Source organism: Aptenodytes forsteri, unplaced genomic scaffold, assembly GCF_000699145.1.
Source record: "Aptenodytes forsteri isolate BGI_AS27 unplaced genomic scaffold, ASM69914v1 Scaffold65, whole genome shotgun sequence".
Taxonomy (NCBI): Eukaryota; Metazoa; Chordata; class Aves; order Sphenisciformes; family Spheniscidae; genus Aptenodytes; species Aptenodytes forsteri.
The window spans coordinates 3,647,279-3,657,382 of record NW_008795127.1 but is presented as its reverse complement, the minus strand read 5'-3'; positions in this window follow the sequence as shown (position 1 = coordinate 3,657,382).

The following is a 10,104-nucleotide window of genomic DNA, read 5'->3' as shown; positions in this document are numbered from 1 at the left end:
CAATGAAATCAAAATTAGTTTCTGAACATTTTCCTGTTATCAAAATTTCGGGTTTTTTTTTCACTGAAATCTCTTTCAAATTACACTCTATTTTTTAGTCTCATTTTGTTGCCTTGCCCCCAATTCCATCATTTTGCTGTCTATAGAAATATCTCTTTCTAGATAGCTATGATTTCATTCCCCTGCATCCTTCTGCAATTTATCTGCATTTAACAAAATCAAAGGAATGACATCGATATAAAGAATGACACAGGCTATACAAGTGTTTTGTACAGTAGAAGTAGTGCAGAGGCATTCAGCCCACCATCCATGGACCTGCTGTCTTCCCACTGTTGCGTGCGGTGCCGTGCAGAGGTACTGGTTTGAATTGGGAACACTCTGTTGTCAGGTTTGTTAGACTCTGTAAAACTGAACTAATAAACATGCTTTCAGTGAGGTTAATTTACTTAGACACAGGACCACACATACATAGATATGCTGCTTTGCTCCTACAGCCAGCTTGATCCTGGCTAATCACAAGGACTCTGTACAAGGTATTTCATCATGATACCCAAAAGTGGTGAATAAGGATTTCTTTTGTACTTCCATATACATTAAGTTTCTTTCCCACTCTCCACATATACACCTTTCATCTGCTTCTCAATGTGTTCCTGTTACTTAATCAGTCCCATGGGTATTTTATGGGTCAAAGAGTACATTTTACAATGCAGCAGTCCTTTCTGAAACACAAGAAATACTGTATATATCAGAAAATAGAATGAGCTTTGTTGTCACCTGAAATTTGTTTTTACTATTCTTATGTTTTGGGAGATTTTAGATGGAAAGAAAACAGATCTTTAATTCACACATTTTAAGAAGGAGGAACTAAGACTCTCATTAATAAGCCCAGCAGAAGTAATTTCACAACATGTGATATTGCAATATTGCAATTCAAGTTATTTGTGTCTACTTCCTTGATAAGAACTCAATACCATTGCAAATCTGAGCACCTCTTCTCCAAATGATTCAATAAGATATCTTTATTTTATTACACAACTGAAAAGTCATTTAACTTTGCACAATACCTATAAAGCTGAAAACACGGTACAATAAGACAATGTCACTTATTATTTCCACTTACATGTTAACTCATCACCAGCTTCAACTTTTCTTAAAGAATCACCATAAGAATTTTTTCAAGTCCCTTCTCAAATATTCTGGATCTGTAATCCCATAATAATTTACCCTTAGAGATCTTGTCATCCTAGCAGAATGCTAAAAAATTGCTAATTACTTATTAACACATTTTATGGCTACATCATCTGCCTGTTCAACTAGGCAGCCTCCAATTTTTGTCAGGATCCTTCTGGGAAATGGTATTTATGGGATCACAAGGGTTCTCCTGTATGGCACCGACTGTCGTAAGCACAGGTTCGAAGAGTTCACACAGCCCCTGTGCACCACTGTGCTTTCTTCTGAAGCCAACACACTTAGCTGTCCCAAGTACAGTTTTCCTCAGTGCTTTTATAGATTTTCCCCAAACACAGAATTCTTCACGACCTTTTCTTACCAAATCATACCTGCAGCTATTATCTTGTCCCTTTTTAAAAATCCCTTATCAGTAAGTAAATAACTATCTTATTTTGCCTTATCTATCACGTAATACTATAACTGGCAAAAATGTTTGTTCAGGTGTCTTTCTGTCACTGAGCAAAGACCAGTTAAAGGGATCAGTAAAATGCTACTCTAATTCTATGATGCTGCTGAACACAATGTGTTTACTATACTGACAAACGGTCAGTGTATTCATCCAAGTGAATGCAAGATTTGTTTGACTAGCTTTTCTTTTCTTTGCTTACTTTAACCTAAATATTTAATGTTCTGGGATCTGCAGATATGGGGCTCAGTGCCAAGTTTAGCAATGCAGCAACTGTGGATAAGAACTATTACAAAGCCATGGAGAGCTCTGTATATAAAACGATGTCAGGATCAGTTGCAGTAATCAATGGATTTTTTTTCTTTTTGCTTCAGTGCTCAATCTGGCATCTGCTCTATCCCCTACCAGAAGAGTGTTTTTTTGAAGAGGATCATTATATGTTCACTGTTATTTGAAAATCTATACTGCTGCACACAATTTTGTGTTAACATGCAATTGGGTTACATTATTATCAGTCTGCTTTCCCCAGTTATCTTATTTTAAACTGCAAAAACTACTAGCATTCAGTGTTGTTCCTGAAAAGCCTGTACATGTAAACATGCAGTTAAAGTAATCTTTAAAAAACACCTCCTCCTGATTCATAAAACTCATAAGTTCCTATGGGATGTATTAGGTTTCTACATGAAGAAGCAGAAAATTAGACAGACACTTGTCCAGGAATCATAGAAAGGAAGAAAACTCCCTCCTGCTTTCATCTGCTCACTTGCCATTTGTTTTCCACAATCTTCCATGTGGCTTTTGATCTTCACAATTTGAAGAAGATGATGCAAGACTTCCCTAGCTTTGAAAGTACTAATAGTAATAGGATTACTACATTTTTGTGCAACGTACACTCTTAATGTGACTTTTACCTTCAGAAAACCCTTAAAAAGAATCAAACTGTAACAGTAGGGCTTAGAAGGAGATGGGAACTCTGGACTAAAGTTATCCTTCCACAAGAAGAAGCAAGATTTATAAGACAATCTGTAAGTAATACATGTGCAAATATTAATTATCTAAATGACTTCATGTCTAGGTTATGGAATTAAAAATTCCTCTCTCCTCATTCTAGAGCCTGGTGAAAAAGTAAGAAGTGGTGAATAGAGAAGGGCACTGTGGAAAACTGAACTAACAAATGACCTCTGACTGAGTCATTCTGGATTTTGGAATTTCTCCACAACACGGATATACGTATGCACCATTTCTGGGGCTTAATCTCATTCCTACAGAAGAAAGAACACAAATCCTGCTGAACTCTACAAAAATTTTGCATTGCTAAACCTTCTTGTGTTTCCGTTTCTGCTTTGGAAATATTTTAATAAGGATGCCATGATTCAGACTACATGTAATTTTATTATTATATGTAGAGGAAAAAAACAAACAATAAAACTTCCCCCTCCCCATTAAAAAAGAATCCAGATATTGTACAAGAAATAGCTTTTTTCTTTTCTTTATTTCTCAGGTATTTATAATCCTATACTTCCACATTAAGAAAACTGTTAAGGATAGTCTGTCAAGAGTATGAAAGTCATCATGACTGTACCGTAGAAGATACGAGCAGAAAAAGCCTTTTCTCAGCCTAACTACTTTCATTTGCAGAATTGGTTTTAATGATATCAGCAAAAGGAATATAGCTAGTACAATGACATCTCAATGAATTGACAAATGCAATACTGATGACCCCTTTTAGTTTTTAGCAAATATCTAATCAAAAGTTATCATCAGACCATCTTCTATATTTATTAAAACTCTCTTTCAACAGCTTAACTTTGTACCATTTTCTATTCCTTTTACAGATATTGTCATGGAAATGAAAAAGGGAAACATCAGTGTCTCAGAGGGTAAATTGCAGATAACAATGTGCAATTCTGACCTCATTAGTATTCAGATTTCGATCGAGTATGCATGCCATATGCCTACAATTCCAGTGTACCGTTTCAGTGGAAAGGAGAAGAGCATCAAATCAGCACTGGAAACAGTGAGTGACCACTGTGACATGGCTTTTGTGGTACACATTACACAAGGCACCAGACTGTATGCAATTATGCACACACATCGTCTAAATCCTTAGGATCTCAGTTCAGTGTCAGAGTTTAGGAAAACAGAAAACTGTTGAAGTAATTCCAGCTGTACATAAGCATTCATTACAGTACAAAACTAGGAAGCTTATTTAGTCCCTGATATGGCAAGCAAATGCACTGTTGAATCTTTTTAAAGTTCTACCTTTCAGTGAAAGACGTTTTCTGCTTCAGTGTGGCCATTTAAACACTATTACAGAATCAGCCCTTTGGTGATTAAAAACCTCCTTCTAATTTTCAAGAATCACTTTATTTATGGTCAGTTTATACCTACTTATTCTTGTGCCAGAATTTAGTTAAAGTAGTTCTTCTTGTACACTCCTCTTTTCCCTGATGAATTAAAAAACTCTGTGGAACTGCAAGCAAAAAAAAGTGGCATACATACTTGATCAAAACACAGAATTATGCATGGCATAATGTCATGCCATTTTCTGTTTTTGCTACAGCCAGTGTCACTGGCCTGAACTGTCAGAATATTCTGTCTTTGATAGTCAGTGAACAATTGTTATTTACAGTGCACAACTTTTTTGTCCTTTCAGGTTTTTGTTTACTTGGCTTAAAAAGCCAAGTCTTTGACTCTTTTTGTAAGGGAGGCTAACAAGATTTCTTCCCCCCCCTTTCCTCTACATAACTATGGACAGTATACTAGAAAGTCTAGAGCCATCTATAAGACTGTTGATACTCCCCCATCTCAGATGAAAAGGGCTCACATGAAGTGTTTTGAGAGGGATCTGCAATCTTCAGCCTTGTTGCATTGCTACAGAGCAATAGACAATTGTTAATTGTCTATTAACTCAGTGGTTAATAGACAGCAAATTCCTCCTTCTGTCTTAGTCAGTGAACTCAAAGCCAATACTAGGCTGGAGCTGCTAATAAAAGAGTGGCTCATCTATTACTGTCAGCTCAGACCTTGACTTTGATATGATTATTTTAATCCTATTCCTATTTCTTTATTCCTTAGTCATCATCTTCCTATCAAATATTCTAACTCTTCAGTACTAATGATGTCTTCCAACTTTATGTCAATGGTAAAATTAGTTAACATACTTTTCCTGCTTTTACCAACTTTGCTAATGAATCTGTTCAATAGCAATCATCCCACACTAGATCATTAAGGAAATGGTCTGTTAATTTCTCTTTACACATTACTCAGCTTTCAATACAGCCAGCTGACTTCTGTCTCCTCTCTTCAAAGTCTCAGCTGAACCTCATTATCTCCAGTCTAATTTTCAAACTTTCGAGTATGCAATGCTTGAGATTCAGATAAAATACAGTTTTAGACAAATAAAATGCAACAAATCAGATTTTTCCAGAAGAAGAAATGATCAGGATGCTACTCTGCTATGAATTATCCTTGGTAAATACTTTACATTTTCATTCCTTGTCTTGTATATCCCCAAAATAAATTCAGCACTTGTTGCATGATACCACTATTGTTTGAATAGTAGTACTTAAAACAATTACTAGTGGAACCATGATTTTACTGCCAGTTCATTAAGTAGTTTGGCATAGAAAACACCTAGATCCTTTGTCATTACTCTCAGGTCCATTCCTTCTCCTCCTATCCCCATTTCAGCCAAAAGAAATAATTTGATAAACTCTGAAGGAACATTAACAGGGACTTATCACACTGGTTTTGGGGCAGCCATGCTAAAAGCCAGTAGTGTCTTTTAATCTGACTTTTTATCTCTCTTCCCTTCATCCATTCCTGGACATTGACTTCAAATATCTTCTTATTCTCATGTTCCCTTTATTGAATTTGTTTCTGCACCTTTTTTCTTCTACATGTTTTTTTACCTTCTCATTATTCTACTCTTGGAGTAGCAAATAGTCTGAAGTGATGACTGTGAGAAAGGAATCATGACACTATCTAGAAGTGCAGGAAGAATCTTTTTGTTGAGTATGTGTCAAGCACGCGGCTTAGTGAACTGACTGTCCCCTGAAATATGGGACTGCATCATCTGTGGTTTTGATTTGGTCAGGTTTATTGGGGATTGCTTCTCTGCCCCATTTCCAGATAGTCAAACTTCAAGTACTTAATTTCTCTCCTGAACACTTAGTACTGCAACAGCGATCCATAATATAGATCATAAATGCCATTTTAGAAATGGTGCATTGGCTCGTCTTAGATTACTCACCAGTGTAGACTCAATCAAAACTGACAGCTAGAGCAACAAAAATCCACTAGATGTTAATCCTTCTCTGATTCACTGTAATTACATACATCCTTCAAGGTGTGGACAGACATAATGCATTACTATGCTACCTTAATTTAAAACACCTTTCTTACGTTAACTCAAATTATAGTTAACTAGTGAGTAAAATGGCTTAGTTATAGATCTGGATCTTCTCTAGTTCACACCAAGGCAATTAGAGGTTGGCAGGACCTTTGCAATTTGTTTTTTACCTAAGGAGAGTCTGTGCCTACCTGATAAACAATTTTTCTTACCCTTCTCCTGAAGTATTACAGTTTTGTAATTTACCAAACTTAAAAGTCACACTTTAATTTCAGTATAGGGAGTATCATAACCATGTGCCTGATTCTGGCCACATGATATAGATTCTTATGTTACTTAATGAGGAAAGTAGAGGCACTGAAAGCAAAATTTTCTCTGTTCTGCTTTAAAACATAATTCCATCAAAACATATCAGTGTAAGTGAAAATTCCTAAGGATAAGAAAAAATGTTCCTGTTCGGATACGGATTAAATTTGAATATGCTATTTCCAGTCTGTGTTTCTTCACTACCTGGTTATTTATTATGTGTGGGAATTTTTTTCTTAAAAAAAAAAAGCCAAACTCTTTTCTACCTCTAAATGATTGTTTGTTGTGTTTTTTTTTTTTTGTCTCCCAGATGTTCCACATACCCTTATTCATCTTAAAGGTTCCAATTTGCAAGGCCTCCTAATATAACAATGAAGAATGCTAAAGGCATTATTTGAATATTGAGTTATTTTCCCAGGTTCCTGTAAGAGAGACTTGTCATAGAAAACTTTGCAACAAACTACAACTCCAAAGTTTGAGGCCATTTAATACAGCTGAATGGAATGAATGGAGTAAAACAAATATGTGACAAGTCTGAAGGATATATTTTTCTCCCGATATAAGGGAATGTGATCTGCTGAGGAAAGGTTAGGGACAGTAACACCTTTAATTAGAGAATTAAGAAGAATTAATTTACCAAAGTATACCTAAAAATTTCTTCAGAAAATTCAGGAAGAAATATTTAGAATAATAGCCAAAACTACTTGCAGCAGAAGCCTGTTTCAAATCATTATATTCCCCTGATCTGGAGTAATTAAGACAGTACGATAATTTAGAACCACATATAAAAAGAAGATATATTGTTCTAGACCCAATATAGTGAAAAGGGGCTATCTGCTCTCCTATAGAACTAGGGAGTTTCATTCAGTCTTACCTCATGTATCCCTGCTGAATACATATTAATCTACTGATTTATCACCTCTATAATAATCTTCACATCAACCAGTGAATTAATCAGGAGATGAATTAAATATTTTAATAGCATATGTCTAGTAAAAGTAGAATGATTTCCCCTTCTAATTATAATATTTAATTTTGTTCTTACTATTCTTCAGCAGCTGTACTGTTGGTCATGTTGGCTTTTTTTAAATTTAATTTTCTTTCTTATCTATAACCTCTTCACCTTAAAGTGATCTTTTATCTCTCATGAAAACAGATGACAAAACTATTCTTCAGTTCAGAACTTTTTCATAATTACATTTTTGACCTCAAGGGAAAAATTGTATACATTATCAAATCCCCTGGCTTTATAACTGAGTAGCTTTAACAGCCCTGCACACTGCTTTCAGCTATTGTAATTTAATCTGAATATCAGAAAATCCTCAAATTATAAGTTCTAACAAGGTAGAGTCCTGTTCAAATTGAAACTCATTATATGGTGCTTAGTGCCTTGTAAACTGATCCTGTAGATTCTTTACAACTGTTTATTTCTCTTCCAGTCCTTTCAGTTCCCACTAATCATTCATGCTGTGGTGGATCTAACAGTTTCTATTTATCCATATAAAATCCACTGGCCATTTATCACTTACATCCGCAGAAGCGTTACAGTGCAGTGCAGGAATGCTCCTGAGCAGTGCAGGAATGGTCCTGAGCAGTGCAGCACTGATTGTGGAAGCGTGAGACACTTCCTGAAACTAAGCTCAAATTCTGTAAAAGAAAATCCTTCTAAAACAGACACATACCATTAGGTTATGGATTTTTGTTTTGGACTTAAACACCAAGGTGAATTATAAAACCTGAAGAGTCCTTTATTGTATTAAGTCATCCTTACGTTAAGAGTTTCAGGTCCAGAACCCACCACCACAGTACCATGCATTCCTGGTTAAGGAACCACAGGCATGGTCCAGGGCTCCCTCAAAGCCTTTGGGTTTCAGCAAGCTTCACAGAAACTTGTCTGAACATCAGAGTTCTAGGAAAAGGAAATGAACTCTGGATCTATAGTCAGGACATAGCTGAAAAGATGATCTTCCCAGATTCCTTGCTTACTTGCAGGTCATAAATTGAGATGCAAAGAATAACTGCTGTAAAGTGAGAGCAATGCACTGATCAGCAGAGACGTAACTGGAGACATGTCAAAACCTAAATTTATTAAACAAGAAAAGCCAGTAACCATGTAGCTGTAGTGAAACACATGTGAAGTAAGTTTGTGGACTGCGTTGGTACTGGAATAACTTCAAAGAAAGCACTTGTTCTCAGCTTTTCTCCTAGGAATCATAATTTTCATATTGCAATTCTGCTCCTGCCGTTCACTACATCATTGTCATCTACACGATGCCCAGCTGAAAATTTCTGCTTGGATCTACATAGAAGTAAATTCAGTACTTACGCATTTTGTAGTTAAGTTGTTCTTTACATTCACTAAGGTCGCAAGATCAGCTGTTTATGTACCTGATTCTATAGCTTCCTCTTTCAGAGCTATACTCTCAATAATTAGAGATTTCTGCTATCAACCAACATCCTCAGAGATACAGAGGTGTTTTCTTGTAAGAGAAAAATTTTCTTTCCCCTCAGGTCTCTTAGGACAACCAATCATGCCTAGAGGACTAAAAATCTTTTTGAACACTTCAAGTTTGTTTGAACTATACGCATATGTGTATATATCACTTACCCAGATGGAAGATAATTACGCATATGGTAATTGAAACAACAATCTCAGTAGCCCTTACCTTCTTTTTATAATTCTACCTTCGTATCTTTGTTCTGACATGAAAAGGAGACTCCTGGTACTGGTTTCTACACACACTAGATCAAGTCAGCCTCTTGTTTTAGTGTCACCTACGCATGAAAGAAAAAGAAACCTACATCAGTCCTCACAACCATCAACAAATCTTCACCAAACTATGTGTTCACTTACCCCACCAGCTTCTCCTTACATGATAAAGGGGTTCTAACTCTGCTTCTGGCATTATAACTGTATCTGGAAGTCCCTTATTGAGATCCTTCCCTGATTGGCTTGATCTACTTGAAAGCCTTTGATTAGTTAATTAGCACCTGGGATCTAAATAGCAGTGAACTTTGCAGTAGCTCTAGTTCTTGAGAACTTGTAATTTGTTCCTATAGCTTTTGGGTATTGGGATAGGCTCTCACATATGCAAATTTTTCATTCTGTTTTTTCTTTCCTTTTTTTCTTCTAATTAAGATAAGCTCAGAAATTAGATTGAGATAGCAGTTGCAATCCTATATTTTTAGTCTGGGTGCTTGATTTGAGAACGGCTGTACATCAAAATAAGGTCTGAACTTTCTAGGCTATGTTAGCTTAGAGCTTTTCTAATTTTTTTATCTTAAATTTTGCTACAATATTAAGTAAGTTAAACAGGTAAGTAAGTCAAACAGGTTGTGCAGTTAGTTAAACTCTGAAACTGTGTGCTTCATAGAGTGAGTGGAGCTGAGACCTGTGAGAATTCTGAGAGCTCTTTTGAATTTAATGGTATTCAAGGAACTCTGTTTGGATTGTCCTATCAGTTGCAGTTACACTAGGAGACACGAAGATTGAACACATTGTGTATGTCTAATATTTTCTAACTACATTTGTGTCGTTACGTTGATTCAAGTTATGCTTGCTGCATGTTATATGGGGCAGACTTTCTTGGTAAAGTTCTTTGAAAACGTTAGCAAGAAACTCAATTAAACTGAGACAGCATAATGAAGCAGCTTGAGATAAAAATATGAATCACCATTTACTTTTCTGACATGTTTCCAACTTTCTTTCTGCATGTGGAAGTCCAGAAGATACGTTAGAATAGATAAGGTAGCATATTTTTGCATACGTAAGAAAGAAAAAAAATGTAAATACAGGAATACTTATTCA